Consider the following 19,261-nt stretch of genomic DNA (forward strand, 5'->3'; position numbering starts at 1 on the left):
TTAACTTGCCTTCTCATCTCATTAAACTTCCAGTCGCCAGTGTGGCGTGTATTATTTTTCCTTTCTAACAGAAATGGAAAAGGGGAAATTACATTCTTAAAATCAAAAAGAAGGTCAGAAGGAAAGCCAGGAGACACGCGTGAGTCTGTCTTACCCCACAACCACCTGCTTCTTCATACACATCAGTCCTCGACTGATTCCTAACTCACCTTCCTCCCAGCAGCCCACAAGCCCAGGCCCTGTGCACCCAAACTCCCACCACACCAGCTCTCTCTAGGGCACCAACACTGCAGTGTTAAGGAAAGAGGCTTTTTTTTTTTAACCGAAAACATGTAAGGATCTGTGTATTGACTTCTCATGACCGTGTAACCCATTAATCACAAACTTGCTATGTGAAAAGAAATGTATTCTCTCAGCTATAGAGACTGAAAGTCCAAAGTCAGTATCACAGCCCTGGAATTAAGGTGTCGGTAGAGACACTGAGACTGGACCCTCCACCAGAGCGGGGCTGCTCAGAAGCAGTTGACTGAGAATTAACAAATCTTTCATGAGCAAGAAATCTGCTGCAAGTGTTTTACAGAGATAACAGGAGAAAGAGGAGTCCTCAGCCCACATCTGCCGGTGAAGTGTGGGCAGCAGAGATGTGTGTACGTGAAGAAGAGATGCCTGAAATGCGTGCAGCCTAGGATGCCCCTTGCTATGACCATGGGTGTGAACTCAGGCCCACGGGGATGCAGGGTCACACAGGCTCATATACCGAGTGTGGAGAGACATGGGCCCTAGGTCAGATCGATGGGATTTGTAGCTAGTGGTATTTATATACTTTTCCCATATTTGGGAGCTACTCTCTTCCCTGATCCAGCTTTCTAGTCCCATCCCCAACTCTGACACCACCTCCCCAGATAATACATGTTAGCTGATAGCTGTAGGGCTCAGGAAAAAAAAAAAATCAATAAAGTCATGGACCCCTTGGAATACACTGAAAATAGACTTTCTAGCTTCTTCCAACATGAAGACCCCAAATCTTACCTGCTCTATTCTTATCTTTGGGTTCCTTATGACTAAACAATGTGTCCTGCTTTATTTCTTAATGCTTTTCAGCCACCAAGTTGCAGATGCTACCGTGACGCCAAACTGACTTTCCTGGGCAGACCTCACTGTTGAGTCCTAGAACCTCACCTCCCCAGAGCCCTACTCCAATAGGAAAAGACAGGAAAAAGTTGGGAATATGGATTGACCTGCCAACACCCATATGTCCAGAGGAGAAGCAATTACAGATGCCAGGCCTCCCACCTTCTGCTCCCCATAAAGATCTTTGGTCCATCCTCTCAGAGGGATAAAGAATAGGGAAGCTTCCAATGGAGGGGATGGGACATGGGACTCTGGTGGTGGGAACTGTACCTCTCTTATCTCACAATCTTGTTGATCATTATTAGATCACTAAGAGAGAGAGAGAGAGGGAATCTTTAAGGTCTGCATTTCCAAGCCTCCCTCTCTTTCATCTTCACTTTGCCATCTCCTCTCTGTGTGGCAGGTCTCCTTCTGTTTCTCTCTTACAAGGAAGCACTTGGGGACCATTTAAATAATCAAACATGATCTCCCCATCTTAAGATCCGCAATCACATGTTCAAATATCATTTTTGCCATGTAGGGTATTATTCATAGTGCCTAGGGAACAAGATGCAAACATATTTTGAAGAGTCAGTTGTCAGTCTACCCAGGTCTGCAAGTAAGTAGCAGCTGGGAGAGTAAAATAGAAAAAAGAAAAATTTCTGGTGCCCAGGGCCAATACCCCTGAGAGACCTGCAGTGCGGCCCACTGGGGGGGGTCACTGCATAGGAAAGAGGGTCTGTGAGAAGGAGGCAGTGACCTGAGATTGGGTCTTGCAGAGACAGCAGAACCCAAGTGAAGCTATGCTTTGGAGAGTCTCCACATTCTCTTTTCACAGTTTTTTCCACCTTTGCAGATAAAATATGTGTGAGAACTATAGAATTCTGAATTCAGAATTCTGCTCGGGGACCATCATGTTTTCAAACATGGGATAATAAATATTCTTCCCTTTTGTTGCTATAATTCTTTCATCTCTGCTTATGACTCAGTTGAAAACTTTTTGTTCCTGTTCCTCCCTCTTGATAGTTACATCCTTCATCTTTCTTTGTGGGGTAAATCACTCCCAACCCAAGAAACCCTGACAGGTAACAACATTCAGTCATACGCTGAGAGTGGACACTAAAACTCTTGAGAAAGGAGAAAAGAAAAAAAAATGATTTGGAAAAAAGATGCCCCTAGGTAAGCCAAGATCCTTCAAAAAAAAGAAGAAGAAGAAGTCTCAGCTCAGCCCTGAACCCACCCAGAATCAGTCAGCCCCATGGAGTGCTGCGTCTGTCAGTGGGGGGTAAGTTATCGGATAGCCAAGAACTACAAACTACAGGAGGAGCTGTGTCTTCTCACGTCTGCACACATCCAGAAGCAGTGCCAGTGTGGCTGCGCAGGCGAGGCTCTAACCATCAGGCCTCCATATCAGATACTACAGCAGCCTGTCCGGGCCCACTGCTTCAGACTTAGGGTCAAATTCATATCCCTTTCTGGGCTGGGGTATCCCACATGCTGGGACCAGGAAAGACATTCAAACTGCTCCTATTGTTCTTTAAACAGCAAATATTGCAGTCTGGGAGATGTCACTGTGGACATAGTGTTGGACACTCCAGCATGATGTCCTGAGTTCAATGTCCAGCACTGCATGTGTCAGAGTGATGGTTGGGCTCCCTCCTTCCCCATCAATGAGTAAATAAGTAAATAAATAAATATTCAGAAAATAGACAGCAGACGTTGTCATCCATGCCTTTTCTATAGTCTTGCGTTGTTCTGAGAAGGTGTTTCACAGCTCTGTCGAGTTCTCCACAGAGTGCAGCTCACCTGGATGGTACTGCCTGCTGCACTTGCGGCACTAGGTCATCGTGTGCACCCTGTCGGGCCCGTCATCATATGTGCGGTCTGCCACTGATCTAAAAGCTTGGTAGAGGAGTGGCTGTATTCTAGCTAGCCCTGAAGTAGCTTCAACCTTCCTCTAAATAGAATGTGTATCCATGTCAGTAGGGATGGACCAATGAGGTGGAACTAGTGGGATATGTATAATGTGTATTTATTTGAGTCTTCTCCCCCCTTTTTCTTTCTTTCTTTCTTTCTTTCTTTCTTTCTTTCTTTCTTTCTTTCTTTCTTTCTTCCTTCCTTCCTTCCTTCCTTCCTTTCTTTCTTTCTTTCTTTCTTTCTTTCTTTCTTTTTTGTGAGTCTGGCTAAGGAGTTGCCAATTTTGTTTACTCTTTTGATGAACCAACATTTAGCTTCGTTTGTATGGTTCTTTTATATTCACCGTTATTTACTTCTGCCCTCATTTTAGTTATTTTAGTCCTTCTGGTTGCTTTAGAGTTCCTTTGTTCTTCTTCTTTGTTTCCTAATGTGTGATTGTGTGGCTATGAACTTCTCTCTCAGTACTGCCTTAGCTGGGTCCTAAATATTTTGATAGCTTGTGTCTTCATTTTCATTTGTTCCCCAAAACATTTTGATTTCTTCCTTAATTTCCTCACTGACCCAATAATTGTTAAGCAGTGTACTGCTGAGTTTCCGTATTTTGGGACTTTTACTAGTTTTTTGTTTGGTGTTAAGTGTTAATTTAATTCCACTGAGGTCTTAGTAGATGCTTGGGATGATTTCAATGCTCTTGAACTTGTTGACACTGTCTTTGTGGCCTAACATATGGTCTATCCTGGAGAATGACCCATGTGGACTTGAGTAGAATGTGTATTCCATTGTACTCTTAAAATGTTCTAGTTTATCTATCTCTTCATTTAATTTCCTTGTTTCTTTATTAATTCTCTGCCTAGATGATCTGTCAAGCTGAAAGAGGGGGGTGCTGTATTACTGTGTTGCTGTTAATATATTGCTGTAGCTCTTTCAGTAGATGTTTGATGTATTTAGATGGCTTCTCATTGGGTGCATAGATGTTAATAAATGTTAATTCCTCTTGACTGACTGCTCCTCTGAGCATTAAGTTATGTCCATCCCTATCTGTTTTTATTTTATTCATTTTAAGGTCTATCATGTCAGATATCAGAATAGCTATTCCTGCCCTTTTCTGTGGTCCATTAACTTGTATGATGGTTTTTTCATCCTTTTACTTTGAGTCTGTGTTTATCTTGTTGAGTTAGGTGGGATTCCTGCAGACAACACATGGTTGTGTTGTGTTTTCTGATCCATCTACCTACACTGTGCCTTTTAATAGGTGAATTCAGGCCATTGACATTTATTGATATTATAGATTTAAGATATTTTAATGTCATTATTCTAAAATTTTAGAGTGTTCCATTATATAGCATGTTTATGATGATGTTGTATTGTGATAGTTTATAGGAGACTTTTCAGAACTTCTTTCAGGACAGGCTTAGTGATAGTTGACTCCTTCAACTGTTGCTTGTCTGAAAAGGTTTTTATGCTTCCATATAGTCTGAATGTCAGTCTATCTGGATACAGTAGTCTTGGATGAAAGCCTTTCTCATTGAACACTCAATATATATCTTGCCATTATTTTCTGGTCTTTATAGAGTCTGTGTGGAGAAGTCTGCTGCTACTCTTATAGGTTTTCCTCTGTAATTGACCCTTTGATTACTCTTGTAGCTTTCATGATCCTTGCTTTATCCTTATTTATTTTTATCCAAAGTTTATGTGTCTTGAACTCTCTGGGATTCTTGAACCTTTATGTCCTTTATATTGTCTAGACTAGAGAAGTTCTCAGCTATCATGTCCTGAAGAATACTTTCTTCCCTTCCTCTCTTTTTTGCTCTGGCAAGCCAATAAGGCATATATTACTTCTTTTGAAGTCATTCCATATGTCTCTGTTGTTGTTTTCAGTATCTCTTAACATCTTTTTTAGTTCTCTTACTTCCTTCTTAATTTTCTGTTTAAAAGCCACTGTGTCTCACCTCAGCCACAGTGATAACATTGAAACAACTGCTGAGACTTACAACTATGAACTTTTAAGTAGCTTTTTAAGACACAAGCTAATCCTAGTGTGTGATCAGTGAAATAAAAATTAGCGAGGGAGGGACTTCATAATACACCAGATATAATGGTTAAGCCAAGAAAAAAACAGTGGGAAAATGAACCAGGAAAAAATCCCAGATAAAAATCCCAAAAAGGCAGAAGCACACAAGAATGAGTACAACATCCAAACACCAGCTGAGGCATTAGTCACAGGAGTGAGGAAAGCTTCTGAAAGTAAGATCATCAGAAATGGGGAAATAACAAATAAAACTCTGAGAGAAAACATTAATCATCTGAAGGTAATTAGAGAGCTGAAAGCTGAAATAGCTGAGTTAAGAGCACAACTAGCTGAGCAAGCTAATGCAGTATCTGAATAGGATACCAAAATAGTTGAGCTACAGAAAACAGCGGAGGAGAGAGGGGACAGAGTAAGTGAGGTAGAAAATAGAATTAGCAAAATCGAGGATGAATGGGAGTCTGGTGGTAGTGCAGTGGGTTAAGTGCAGGTGGAGCAAAGCTCAAGGACCAGCATAAGAATCCCGGTTCGGGAGTCGGGCTGTAGCGCAGCGGGTTAAGCGCAGGTGGCGCAAAGCACAAGAACCGGCATAAGGATCCCGGTTCGAAACCCGGCTCCCCACCTGCAGGGGAGTCGCTTCACAGGCGGTGAAGCAGGTCTGCAGGTGTCTATCTTTCTCTCCTCCTCTCTGTCTTCCCCTCCTCTCTCCATTTCTCTCTGTCCTATCCAACAATGACAACAACAATAATAACTACAACAATAAAACAACAAGGGCAACAAAAGGGAATAAATAAAAAATAAAAAAATAAAAAAAATTTTAAATAAAAAAAAAAAAAAAAAGAATCCCGGTTCAAGCCCCCGGCTCCCCACCTGCAGGAGAGTCGCTTCACAGGTGGTGAAGCAGGTCTGCAGATGTCTATCTTTCTCTCCCCCTCTCTGTCTTCCCCTCCTCTCTCCATTTCTCTCTGTCCTATCCAACAACAATGACATCAATAACAACAACAATAATAACTACAACAATAAAACAACAAGGGCAACAAAAGGGAATAAATAAATAAATTTAAAATAAAAAGGTCTAGGATGCCTATGTATTATTATATACACATGAGAGAGATAAAGGAATTAACTGTAGGTTCTCTGAGTGAAAGAAGCAAAACAGAACTGATAGATAAGCTGAGGTGAGGGGCTGGATGATGGCACATCTAGTTTGATGCACATGTTACAAAGTGCAATGACCTGGGTTGAGTCCCTTGTCCCCACCTGCAAAGGGAAAGCTTTGTAAATGGTGAAGCAGAGCTGAAGGTGTCTCTCTGTCTTTCTACCTCTCTATCACTCCTTTCTCTCTCATTTTCTGGCTGTCTCTAACCAATAAAGATTTAAAAATAAATTTTTAAAAAAAGAGAGAGAAGCTGAATTGAAGAGAGACCATCACAAAAACTCAAACTATATGCTGCTCTCCAGCTGGGGTGGCCTTCTCAGCTATCTGGGACTAGACAGTGTTGCCTGGGTAAGGGCATGTTGTCTCAAGACAGCAGCAAAGAACCAAAAGGAAATTTTTGGCTCAGCTACGAGTCCCCCACAGGCATCACTCCCAACAGCTGAAGGAGCTAGTGACTGGGTCCCAGAAAGTGCAACTGGGTCAATGATCCTGATTCAATAGACCCCTTGCCTTTGAGGACTGTACCAACCAGGCATGTGTCAGAGAAGAGTCTTTTAGATGGGACCCCAATACTTCATGTATTGGTAGAGACCAGATGATTCTCTTCATGACTTAGAGAGCCATTCATTTACTGACTATTTCTTCATCCTGTATTTCAAATCTCCTCCCAGCTGCAGTGCCTGGAGGTAGAATTCCTCAGGGTTTCTCTGGGATTTGGGGTTGAACTGCTTCGCACCTGCTGCCTGTGGTGGGAGTGTAAGTAGTGGCACATGGGTATGCCCCGGACTCAGCTTCCCTGGGAGAGCTGAGAATGTGGAATTCTAGGGAGAAGTACATATCTGGAAAGCTTGGGTTGTGAGATTCTGCCTTCAGGAGGTCTGCTGAAGACACATCCCCTTTTCTCTGTTAGGGTGAAGTCTTAGGGACAGCCTCTAGACTTAGACTCAGGGACATCTGGTGATGGTGAAGAGTCCAGAACTATCAGACAGGGCAAGATTCTGTCATTTCACAGAGGCACCAGACCACCTCCTTAGATGCAGCATTTGTAAAGCATTTTAAATTATAAGTATCCTTAGAATTTGAGAGTCACACATACAAAAAATAGTGTGGACAAATGTGGAATCTATGTATATTCATACATCTTCCACCTCAGTGAATGGATTCTCTCCATCGAATTGTACAAGCCAGAATTTGACAGCCTGTGGGAACTTCACTCTCCTGCAGACCCCACTCCCCATCCTCAGTCACTGCCAGTGCTACTGTTCAGAGGACTCCCCAGTCACTGTCAGTGTTACTGTTCATAGGGCTCCCCAGTCACTGGCAATGCTACTGTTCAGAGGACTCCCCAGTCACTGTCAGTGCTACTGTTCAGAGGACTCCCCAGTCACTGTCAGTGTCACTGTTCAGAGGACTCCCCAGTCACTGTCAGTGTCACTGTTCAGAGGGCTCCCCAGTCACTGTCAGTGCTACTGTTCAGAGGACTCCCCAGTCACTGTCAGTGCTACTGTTCAGAGGGCTCCCCAGTCACTGTCAGTGTTACTGTTCAGAGGACTCCCCAGTCACTGTCAGTGCTACTGTTCAGAGGACTCCCCAGTCACTGTCAGTGTCACTGTTCAGAGGGCTCCCCAGTCACTGTCAGTGTCACTGTTCAGAGGGCTCCCCAGTCACTGTCAGTGTCACTGTTCAGAGGGCTCTCTAGTCCTCCTCCTGCTTCTCTCCTTCTTCACTGCCCCTACCCCCCCCCCCCCCAGCCTTCAAGTTGCCTGCACCCTTCCTCAGAGGTCTGCAGTGGTTTCTGTATTTGTCTCCTCACATCTACTCCTGCCCCCTGCCAATATGTTCTCCGTTCCATAAACAGGATGGTCTTTTTAAAAATATAATTCTGACCGTATGTTTCCTATTTTAAAATGCTAAGTTGATGGGTGAGAGTGTTTTCCAAGCACCTATCATAGGGAGATAAAATTGTACCCACTTATCAACAACTGTACTGTAAACCATTAACCTCTAAATAAATCAATAAAATTAAAAAAATTCTTCACTGTCTTCTTACCTATAGTACCATAGACAAATAATAATTTTTCTTTTTTTATTTTTATTGCCACCAGGGTTACTGGTGAGGTCCAATACTGTTACCACAAATCCACCACTCTTGAAGACTATTTTACCCTTTTTATCCTTTCCATTATACTGGATAGGACAGAGAGAAATTGAGAAGAGGGGAGACAGAGAGGGGGAGAGAAAGACAGACACCTGCAGACCTGCTTCACGGCCTGTGAAGCGACTCCCCTGCAGGTGGGAGCTGGGGCTTGAGACTCGGGCATAGTTATATATGCACTTAACTGGGCCTGCCACCACCTGACTCCCAAAATTAAATTTCTTGTGGATCAGGGAATAGAGCAATAGACAAAATATTGAACTCTGATACCTGAGGTCCTGCCATATGCCAGAATGATAATCTAGTTTTCCTTCCCTCCTGTCCCTCCTCCTCCTTTCCCTTTCTCTCTCTCTCTCTCTCTCTCTCACACACACACACACACACACACAAATAAATAAATAAATAAATCATTTTTTTCATAAAGGAATACATTTTCAAATCCAGGAATGGCTCAGTGGGGGAGAGCTCAGGGTATGCAGGCATGAGTTTACTTTTAGAAAGTGAATCTTTTTTTATAAAATGAAATGAAATTCTCATTGTGGCCTGCAGGGCTTCACTCAGCCCCCAGCCTAGGTTTGCACCCAGAATTCACGCTGCTGCAACCAGGTCAGCCCCTCAAAGAGCTTCCTGACCCTCCAGGCCACCATATCTTTCCCCACCTCTGCTATTTACTGCCTGTTGAGTCAGGGCTGCCCATGTAGGACCTGTGGTTCACTAGGGCAGGGAGATCTGCATTGTAGAAGGGTTTCCACTGCACCAGTAAGGAAGCCAAGACTCAGAGAAGAGACAAAAGCCACTGCTCCTTCTTTTAACTGTGTGACTTTGGACAATTTATAGTGAGCATGTAGTGGGCTCTCTCCCTCACAGAGGACCTGCCACCACACTGGCCTCAGTTCTAGGAAACATGAGGTCAGTGAATTGATGACAACTGAGGCAAATACAAAGCCCTGTCTGCTGATGCCACGGAACATCTCCAGAAGTGCCACCTTAGGACCCTCCTGCCCCCATGACACTTTGCCCTCCCCCCCAGGCCAGGGTTGCCATGAGCTCAGAACTACCTGCAGAACTCTGCTAGGAACAGCCTTGGCCCTGGGCTGTTCTGTGTCCTAAAAGTAATGAAGAACAGATTCCTGTAGTTACAGAGTTGAGGACAGGGACAAAAGTCGCAGTGCTTGAGGAAAGGGAATACAAATACCTTTGCCGTGGAACAAGGCAATAGAGACAGGCCCAGAGAGCACAGCCAAGCTCCTAGATACGGCACGAACATGTAAGACGGTGATACCTTCCTCAACCAGGAATGAGAGCTGAATTGCTGGGAGATTGTTGTATGAGGTTGAGCCAGGATTCCAATCTCTGGCTGCCAGAGATGCCAGACTGCAAACAGCCCAGGAGAGAGATAACTAAGTTTTTCCTCCAAATTGAAAGAACTTGGAAAGGATAACAAAGAAATTTCCTGGCAATTATTCAAAAACTTCTTTCTGCTAAACACTGCTCCAGAAGAAAAATAGAGTGTTTATAACTTACTGTCTCTACAAGCAAAAGCAAAAGACACCATTTCTATCAGCAAAAATAGGTGTTTCCAACAGATGCTTGCTCCACTGTAGTATGTCACCTTGGGCCTTAGTTGTCTCTGTATTTGTGCTCTCAGACAGAGAAAGGTGTCGCAGGAGGAATCCTAGGACATTTTCACCTGGCTTGGGGCTACTTTGTCCATGAAGTTGAGTCTTTGAAAGAGCAAGGTGTCTAGGGTGGGCAGCGGCACATCCAACTGAGAGCACATGCTATCATATGCAAGGGCCCTGGTTCAAGGCCCCACTTCCCATCTGAAGAAGGGCCACTTCCTGAGTGGTGAAGCTGGTCTGCAGGTATCTATCTTCTCTCTTCCTACCAACCATCCTCTCTCAATTTCCTTTTGTCCTATCAAATAAAATAGAAAGGGGGAAAAAGAGGAAGAGGAAATGGCTGCCAGGAGTAGCAGATTCATAGTGCTGGCACCAAGCCCCAGCGATAACCCTGGTTACAATAATAAATGATTAAATAAATATTTTAAAAAGAAAAAGCAAGGGATAAAGAGTCAGGAAGCCCTAAGTATGTACCTTCCTTGGGCTTTCACCCCCTCCTATGAAATACAGGTAGGTGAGCTGATTTGTCAGGTCTCACACTCTGTGTTTCCAGATGACTCTCTGTGTCATTTAAATTCTCCCCACAGAGGAGACGCTTATTTAAGTGTCAGGTTAAATGATTCAGCATCTGGCATATGGCTGGCCTTCAATCAGTGTCCAAGAGTAATTTAAGGAGTGCATCAGGCATCTGGAATTTCTCATCAGATCTGTGTCTACCCCTATAATTTCCTAACACTCAATGAGTCATGTGGGTTATAGAAAAAAAAAAACTGGTTTATTAATAAAATTTCTGGCCTCAAATTCAAACTCAGGGGGTATGAGAAGAGTCCAGAATGTCATTGAAGCTGACAAAGATACAGAATAAAATAGAAGGGAACGAGAGCAGTCTCACTCATGAAAATTCTAGACAACGCGCCAGTAAATTGAATCCAATGGTATATTAAGAGAATACTTTACCATAAGCAAGTAGGGTTTACCTAAGGAATGCAAAGGTGTCTTCATATTAGTAAATCAGTTTATAGAACACATCAATGGGACATAAGAAAAGAAATCATATGATTAATTCAATAAGGGCAGAAAAATTATTTATGAAGATTCAACAAGGAATCCTAAAGGGAACATTCTATAAAATACTAAGAATAGACGGCCCATGTGGACAGTTGTGGGGTGTTTTCAGTAGAAAGGCACTTCTCATCTGAAGCTTTCCCTGCGTGAATGAAATTCCCCCATTTCTGCATTCTAGAGAGTCATAAGGTTCCTTCCATTTTACTCCTGGTGACAATAAAAAACACAAACAAACCAGGCAGTCTAGGCATTGGCACAGTTGATAAAATGTTGTACTCTCAAGCATGAGGTCTAGGGTTCAGTCCCCAAGAGCACATGTACCCAAGTGATGCTCTGGTTCTTTCTCTTCTCCCATCTCTCTCGTTAATTAATACATACAAGTTTTGGAAAAGAAACACTTGCATAAACTGTTGTGCTCATGCCTGTGCATTTTTACTGGATAAGTAAGAATAGGAATGCTGGGTGAAATTAAGTGTTTAACTTTATAAGAAACTGCCGGGGCCAGGGGTGGCACACCTGGTTGAGCACAGCATGCGTCACAACACACAAGGACCCAGGTTAGAGCCCCCAGTCCCCGCCTGCAGGTGGAAAGCTTTGCGAGTGGTGAAGCAGGGGTCTCTCTCCCATTCTCTCTCTCCCACTACCCTCCTGATTTCTGGCTGTCTCTATCCAATAAATAAATACAAACAATTTTTTTTTAAGTTAACAGGAAAGAAAAGAAACTGCCAAACTGCTTCCCAAAGTGTCTTGTGCCGTTCGTTCCATTCCCACCGACTAACATTCTATGACCGTGGCAGTTGCTCTGAGTACTCGCAGACTTGGCTTTGCTAGTTTCCCCTTGAGTGTCTACTGACTGTATACTGGTTTGGTTTCAATATTTACTTTAACAGATGATGATACTGAACATCTTTTTTTTTTTTTCCTCCAGGGTTATTGCTGGGCTCGGTGCCTGCACCATGAATCCACCGCTCCTGGAGGCCACTTTTCCCCCTTTTTGTTGCCCTAGTTGTTGCTGCCTCGTTGCAGTTATTATTGCCATTGTTGACGTTGCTTTGTTGTTGGATAGGACAGAGAGAAATGGAGAGAGGAGGGGAAGACAGAGAGAGAGGGGAGAGAAAGATAGACACCTGCAGACCTGCTTCACCGCCTGTGAAGCGACTCCCCTGCAGGTGGGGAGCTGGGGGCTCGAACCGGGATCCTTACGCCGGTCCCTGCGCTTTGCGCCACGTGCGCTTAACCCGCTGCGCCACCGCCCGACTCCCTATACTGAACATCTTTTAAGCAGTGATTTTGCCACTAATAAATCTTTTCTGCTGAAGTATAAGTTTCTCAACCATTCATTCTTTAATTTATTAAGTTGTTTGTCCTATTATTATTCAATTGTGTGGGTTCTTTATATATTCTGAATACAATGTTTTATTTTAAATCATATTTGTATGTTGCCAATATTTTCCCTCAGTCTGGCTTAACTTTTTTATTTTCTTGACAGTATCTTTTTAAAAGCAAAAGTACAATTTTGATGACATTCAATATATTATTTTTCTCTTTTTTTATATATTTTTTTTATTTTTTATTTTTCTCTTTTATGATTCATGTTTTTGTATCCTAAGAAATCAATGTTCAAGCCAAATACATAGGTTTTTTTTTTTCTTCCTGTGTTTTCTTTGAAAAGTTTCATAGTTCTAACTCTTACATTTGAGTCTATCATTCATTTTGAATTAGCTTTAGGACATACAGTAAGTGAATGTAAGATTTTCCAGAATACTAGTTCTAGTTGGCATAATGAGATGCTAACCATTAGTAAAAGCTATCATTATTAGAGAGGAGGAGAAAATAATTTGTAGTCAATCTAATTTTACACCTAAAAAACTAAGAGAACTTCTTGAAAATAATGAGAATTTCATAAAATGATTTGCTACTAAATAAACATGCAAAACCAGTCACTTTTCTACATACCAATCATAATCACTTAAAGTATGCAAAAAAAAAAGTAAAAAAAACAATCTCACACAAAGTAGATGTAAGTACCTACAAGCAGACTTGACAACGAAAACAGAGGGCTTACAGAATGAAACTCAGAAATTTTATGGAGGACGTAGAAGAGGATGGCTTATATGTAGATGTAGCCATCTTTTAGGTAGAACAACTCGGTAGAATAAAGTGTTTATTTCTCCAAATGCATTTGTAATGTTAAAGGTATTTTAGATCCTCACAAGATGATCCTAAGGCTTATCTGGAAGAGTGAACAGAGAAGGCTACCAATATTCTAAGAGCAGTGAAGAGAACCTGCCCACAAACATATCGCCACAAAATGTTAAGAGCGACAAATCAAACAGGTGGAATTCCATCCTCAAGAATAGAGTAAATTAGTCTTAAATTGAATATGATATTCATCTATATTGAAACTGCATGGTTGATGACCAAAGCGTCATTCAGCACTTGAGATTAAGATTTGTTGTAGAATAGCAGGCACAGAAGAAAGGACATCAGTTTAGAGATCATGACAATAGTCCAGGAGAAATCCTAAGCCAGAGCTGCTCCACAGTTGTCAGGAAAATGGGAAACGCCCTGCAGAGCAAGACACCACAGGCTGGTGGGTAGAGGGGGTTCACTACACCCAGCATTTCGCCCTCTCCAGGCACAGCAGAGCAGCATGCTGGTGGGCACAGGAAGAATATATACAAGGTCCTCATCTATTTCTAAATATCAAGCTACCAATGATGAAAAGTCCCCAGGCCCAACTCCCAATGCCACTATAAGCCAGAGCTGAGGCATGTTGTTCAAGGAAGGAAAGGAAAGGAAGGAAGGAATAAAGGAAGGAAAGGGAGGAAGGAAGGGAGAAAGTCGGAGCTAAGAAGTAGTCTGCTGGTAAGCCACACGGGATGCCGGTGCAAACCATACTCTTCAGACACAAGTTCTCAACTCTGAACACATCACACACCATCCTAATGGTCTTAGATAGATTGATTAAGTCAATATTGATTGGGGGGAATGAGTGAATGTGTGCCAACATTCAGAGTGACGGAAAGAGAATGAATCTTTGCCAAACAAGAATCCAAAATGCCAAAAAGCTAGCACTGGCAGCATACCCTGATGGACTGAGAGGGAAAGTAGAGGAATAGGATGATCTGGGGAGATCAGATATGAGCAGCTATGAGATTGGGATCACTTCATTACTAATAGGCAAATGGACAGGTTGACTGTGTGAAATCAGAAGTTCTGTTTGGGATGTGTTAAACATTCATGTCTATGATGAAGCAGCCAGTAAGACGCTGGACATGAACCCTAAACACCAGAGAAGGGTCACGTCCACAGGCGAAAGCCTGCCGATCATTAGCGTATAGAAAGTCTTTATATTCTGCTTGAGGCCCCAGGGAATGTGACTGGGCCAGAGAAGTTGTCCGAGTGTGCGGCCCTGGAGTTTTCAACGTGTAGGTAGGTAGCAGGCAGGGAGAGGGGACTATAGAGGAGTTCCTAGGATTGTGGAAGAAAGCCAGAGGAAACAGTGTTCGATGAAGGAAAAAGAGGGAAACTGAGTTAAAGGTTATCAGGAGTTTGAACATGAGAACGGAGATGGAAGTTGTTGGCAACTTTGACGAAAGTGGTTCAGGGAGGCAATGGCACCCAGCAGCAGGGGCGAGGTGCTGATGATAAGAATGAAGAATAATAAGATGCGTTTCCTGCCCTTTAGGGAATCGCAGCCCGGGGAGGAAGGCAGACATGCAAATGAATCATGGCAGTATAATGTGATAAATCCTACACTGGAATAACATTTTCCTAGATGTGTTCCACTAAACTCGCTCTGAAAAAGGTTGTCAGTGCTCTCAAGCTGCAGTGTGCCCAGGCCGGACAGCGGTGGCAAACGCTGCAGACTCAGCCCCAGCTCAGGCTTCATATCAAGGTCAGAGCTGTAAAAATATTGCTCCTTAGGGGTGCTCTATCCATATGCCGGCAGCCCAAGAATCAGGTGCAAACCAGTGCTAGTTATGCAGCAGGGAGAGCCACAGGGGAGGAGGATGGCAGGCCGTCGCACAGGCTGTGGTAGGTGATCTGAAAGCAGACTGGAGCTCTCAGCAGGAATTCCCTGCAGTGCGGCTTATGGTCAAGCTACAAGTGTGTGTGTGTGTGTGTGTGTGTGTGTGTGTGTGTGTGTGTGTAATTTGTCTCCGTACTCCAGCTGGTCCTGTATCGTAGGATACTAGTTGAGGATGTGAGGGTGATATGGCCATGACATCTGTCACCCCATAGATCTCCAGGGTTGATTCCGCTGATCTGGCTGGCTAGGCGGGTGTCCCCTTCCTCTCTCACCGCTCCATGTGTGTCCCTCCCAAAGCTGCGCGCTTGGTCGAAGAGGACGGCCTTCCCAGAATAGAGACGGACAGGCAGGTGTTCCGTCGAGGGTATTGAGGGTATCGGAGTAGCTGCGCTCCCCTGCTACAACCTCCAAACAAGCTCTCAAGGACACCAGTTGAGACCTGGCTGAGCCTGTGAACCCACATTCCCAGTGAAAATGCTCACAGGCTGCAGCAGTTGAGAGGTCTAGCTTCCTATTAATTTGGCCATTTCTCTAGAGGTGGAAAAATAGGGAAAATTAAATCACCAGCCAGCTCCTCAGAAGATTCAGGTTTTCCCTGACGACCAAGAAACTGGAGGCAGCAGAGACCCACTGAATCCTTTGTCTCACACAGTGCATGTTGACAGACAAAAAGCAGGTCGTTTGTCCATAAATCTGAGGTCCCCAGGGGTTTTCCCTGGGAATGGCAAGGAGAACAGGACAGTGGGATTCTCACTCAGAATTACTGGTAGGAGTCGAGGCAAAACCCTGATCTTGCAGAACAAGGTATTCCTGTGAGGAACCCAGCATGAGGCTGGTAAGAGCAGGCTGTGAACTACATGGCATGTGAATTCAGGAATGGCTGGGACAGGTTCCAGTACTTGGTCTGGGGGTGGTAGTTCAGATATCAGAAGGGACTTTATTAATAAATGTGGTTCTGAGTGAAGGCTTAATCACATTACAGCCCAGGCTAAATAATGTCCAGAAGCAAAGAAGGGACTGGCCACTCTGGGGGAGGGCTGGGCACAGGACACTGAGAGATGAGTTCAGCACAAGAAAACTGAGAGCCCTATGAATTTTAGCTTGGTGAGGGGAGAGATGTGAGAGTGGTTCTGTTCTCAGCAATTCAACCCTAAGGAAATAGTCACCAACCCTTCTCCTGAGCTGGGCTGGAGAACCTGAGCCTGCCCTCAGAACATCAACCGTTGTAGTCACCTGAAGTGAGGACCAGCAAGGCCTAGAAGCTAAAGTGCCGGGATATAAGAGAATCACAGAAGGGAATAGTCCTCCTTCTCATCCTGTTCCTCCCCCTCCTCCTCCTGCTCCTCCTCCTCTTGCTCCTCTTTGTTTTGACATTCCCCAAAGACTCATCCCAGATGAGGGATCTTGGGTTTAAAGAGTTATGTAGACATGGGGGGCTGGCAGTGGCACACCAGGTTAAACATACGTATTACCAAGTGTAGGGACCCAGGTTCAAGCCCTCACTCCCCACCTGTACGGGGGATGCTTCACAAGTGGTGAAACAGGTCTGCAGGTGTCTCTCTTTCTCTCTCCCTCTCTGTCTCCCCTTTCTCTCTCAATTTCTCTCTGGCCTATCTAATAAAAAAAGTAGGAAAAAAAAAGAGTTACATAGACACCTAAAAGGGGTGGGTGTCATGAAAAAGACTATTTGGAAAGGTCCCTCTGACTCAAGAGCAGAAATGAGGTTGCCTGTAAAGACTCCAAGAGACTCAGACTAGGGAAGCGCGTTCCAGTTCCAGTTCCAGTTCCAGTGGGGCCAGAGCTGAGAACATCTGAGATCTCAGTTTATCCCAGGCCACATAATCTCCAACAATTTCCACTTGATCCCCCCTCACGATCAAAAAGGACAACTGGCACCATCGTGGTAAGTCACCAGGGAAGGTGCTCATTTTGTCCTGACTCTAATCACTTTGACTCTAAAATGTTAATCAGCTGACTGATTATAGTCCTTGTGATATAATTTTATCCTTTTTTTTTTTTTTTGCCAAAGCACTGGTTGTGTGGGGGATTGAATTTGAGACCTCATAACCACTATGCTATATTCCCACCTTTCACACAAATTGTTTAGAGTTCAATTTGAATAGGCAGAGTACATTTAGAAGCCCTAGTTAGCACTGAATTGTATAGATGATCACCATTAAGGTAGACTGGGTAAGAGTCTCCCAAAGGTGTTTACATACTAATCCCTGGAAGGGGGTAAGTGTTAACTTTTACAGCAAAAGGACTTGCAATTCTTTTGATCAAGTAAATCAAAGGATTAAGTAAAGAAACTTAAGATAAGAAAATTATGTTGGGCCCAATATAATCATTAGAGTCCTTCTAATAGGGAGGTCGGAAGGGCAGAAGACACTGAAGATTTCACAACAGAAATAGGAAATTTGAAGAGGCCACAGTCAAGGAGTGCAGGCAGTCCCTGGGAGCTAAAGAACAGATGAATAAATAAATAAATAAATAAATGTACTGCAAGAAAACAGATTATTTACTGAAGCTGAAACAATAACTCATAAGCATTTGACTTTAGATTTTTGACTTTCAGAACTGTGGAATAAATTTGCTTTTGTAAATTACTGAACTCATACTAACTTGTCACAACAACAATAGGAATAAGTACCATTGGGCGGCAGGGGTGTCACTAACCTCACTCTGTACGCACTCAGAGCCCACTGACCGCCCAGGAGGCAACCTGAACTCAAGCAAAGTCTACTTCACCGTGGGTACTTTGCAGTGACTCTGTCTACAAGTCAGGCCTTGGCTGAGTTGCTTTATTACTAACACACAGGTTTCCAATGACCTGAGGGCTATGCCAATACCACTTGGCTTCCCTCGTGTCCAGTCAGCTGTGGCCTAGGCAGTGAGACTGCTGTCAGTCGGTAGTACACATTCACAGAAAAGCACGGTGAGCAAAGACGGCTTGGGGAGTCGCCTAAGGACACCTCAGGCAGCCAGGAGAGTTATACATGGAAAAGTTTAGGAAACAATCTTGGGAATTTTTAAGAGGAGGAAGGTGCTGTCTCTGTGTGACTTTAATGCCTGCTGCAGCTTCAGCTGTTAGAAGATTCGAGAGCTCAAGACAAGGTTCCTTGCTTTGAGGTTCTCTGATCGCAGCCCCACTGGCCCCTAACGAGGGCACTAAAGTTCTTCCTCTTGCAGGGGTGAAAGGTGGCCATCCTCCCTGCTCCTCCCTCCCCTCCCTGGGCCCTGCAGACTGGTTTGAAAGCAGGCAGAGACCTGCTGCTTGCCAGGGAGCAGGTTGTTTTTTTTTTTTTTTTTAAGGAGTTTAAAGAAAAGAAGAATATGTTGACGTCCATTTCAAGCTCTAGGCATGAAGAGAAAGGCAGAGCCTGAGTTCTGGAAATCAGGATGGGTTAAGAAGTCAAAGAGACATTTGAACAACTGCCTTTGGGGCTGGAAGAAATCCACACAATTAGAGGTGCAAAAGCACAAGTTTCACAGCTGGATATGTATTGATGTCTCTGCACAGCCAAGTCTCTGAGCCCACTGGAGCCTGACCTCATTTAAAGTTGCCAGGAAAATGCTGGTAATAAGTTCAGTCTGAAGACTCCTTGAACGCTGCTCTTGGGTCAGCCCTTTTTCTGGTTTGTTTTATCTCTACTATCACTTTTTAGTTATTTATGCTTTTTGTCTTATAACACTCTTTAAACAACTGGCCATCCCAGAACAGCTTATCTAGAAATAAACTTATGCTTCTCTGTGGCATGTGTTAAAAGGTAAGGATTTTTTTTACATGTTTTTTTTATCTTTTTATGTGCTCTTAATAATTTGTCTCAAAGAAGTTTCATCTTAATCTGAATTTTTATTGAGTTTCTCCAGTGCCCAGTCCCTATGATGAAAGCAAAATATTTAATATTTAGGCTGTTTCCATTTAATTCTTGATAGATGATATATATGTATATATATAATTTTAATGAAGACGACATAATGGAAATACATATATTTTTAAAATATGTACTTCTATAATAAGTATAGCTCAGCAGGAGGGCAATGGAGGTCTGCTGTAGTCCACATTTCTGTCAGAGAATCTCATCACCTGGCTTTCAGCACAGGTCTGTGCAGCCCCCACACAGGGTCCCTGGGGGAGAGTCACTGCCCACTGCATCTCACCCCACTAGAG

At 43.5% G+C, this 19,261-nt stretch overlaps 1 long non-coding RNA gene across 1 annotated transcript in view; it reads right to left on the reverse strand.

Annotated features, from left to right (window-relative positions):
- The window catches only part of LOC132533916 (uncharacterized), a 348,313-nt gene that overhangs the window by 96,832 nt on the left and 232,220 nt on the right, over positions 1–19,261 (reverse strand). The gene's annotated exons all lie outside the window — the stretch shown is intronic.

Source organism: Erinaceus europaeus, chromosome 17, assembly GCF_950295315.1.
Source record: "Erinaceus europaeus chromosome 17, mEriEur2.1, whole genome shotgun sequence".
Lineage (NCBI taxonomy): Eukaryota > Metazoa > Chordata > Mammalia > Eulipotyphla > Erinaceidae > Erinaceus > Erinaceus europaeus.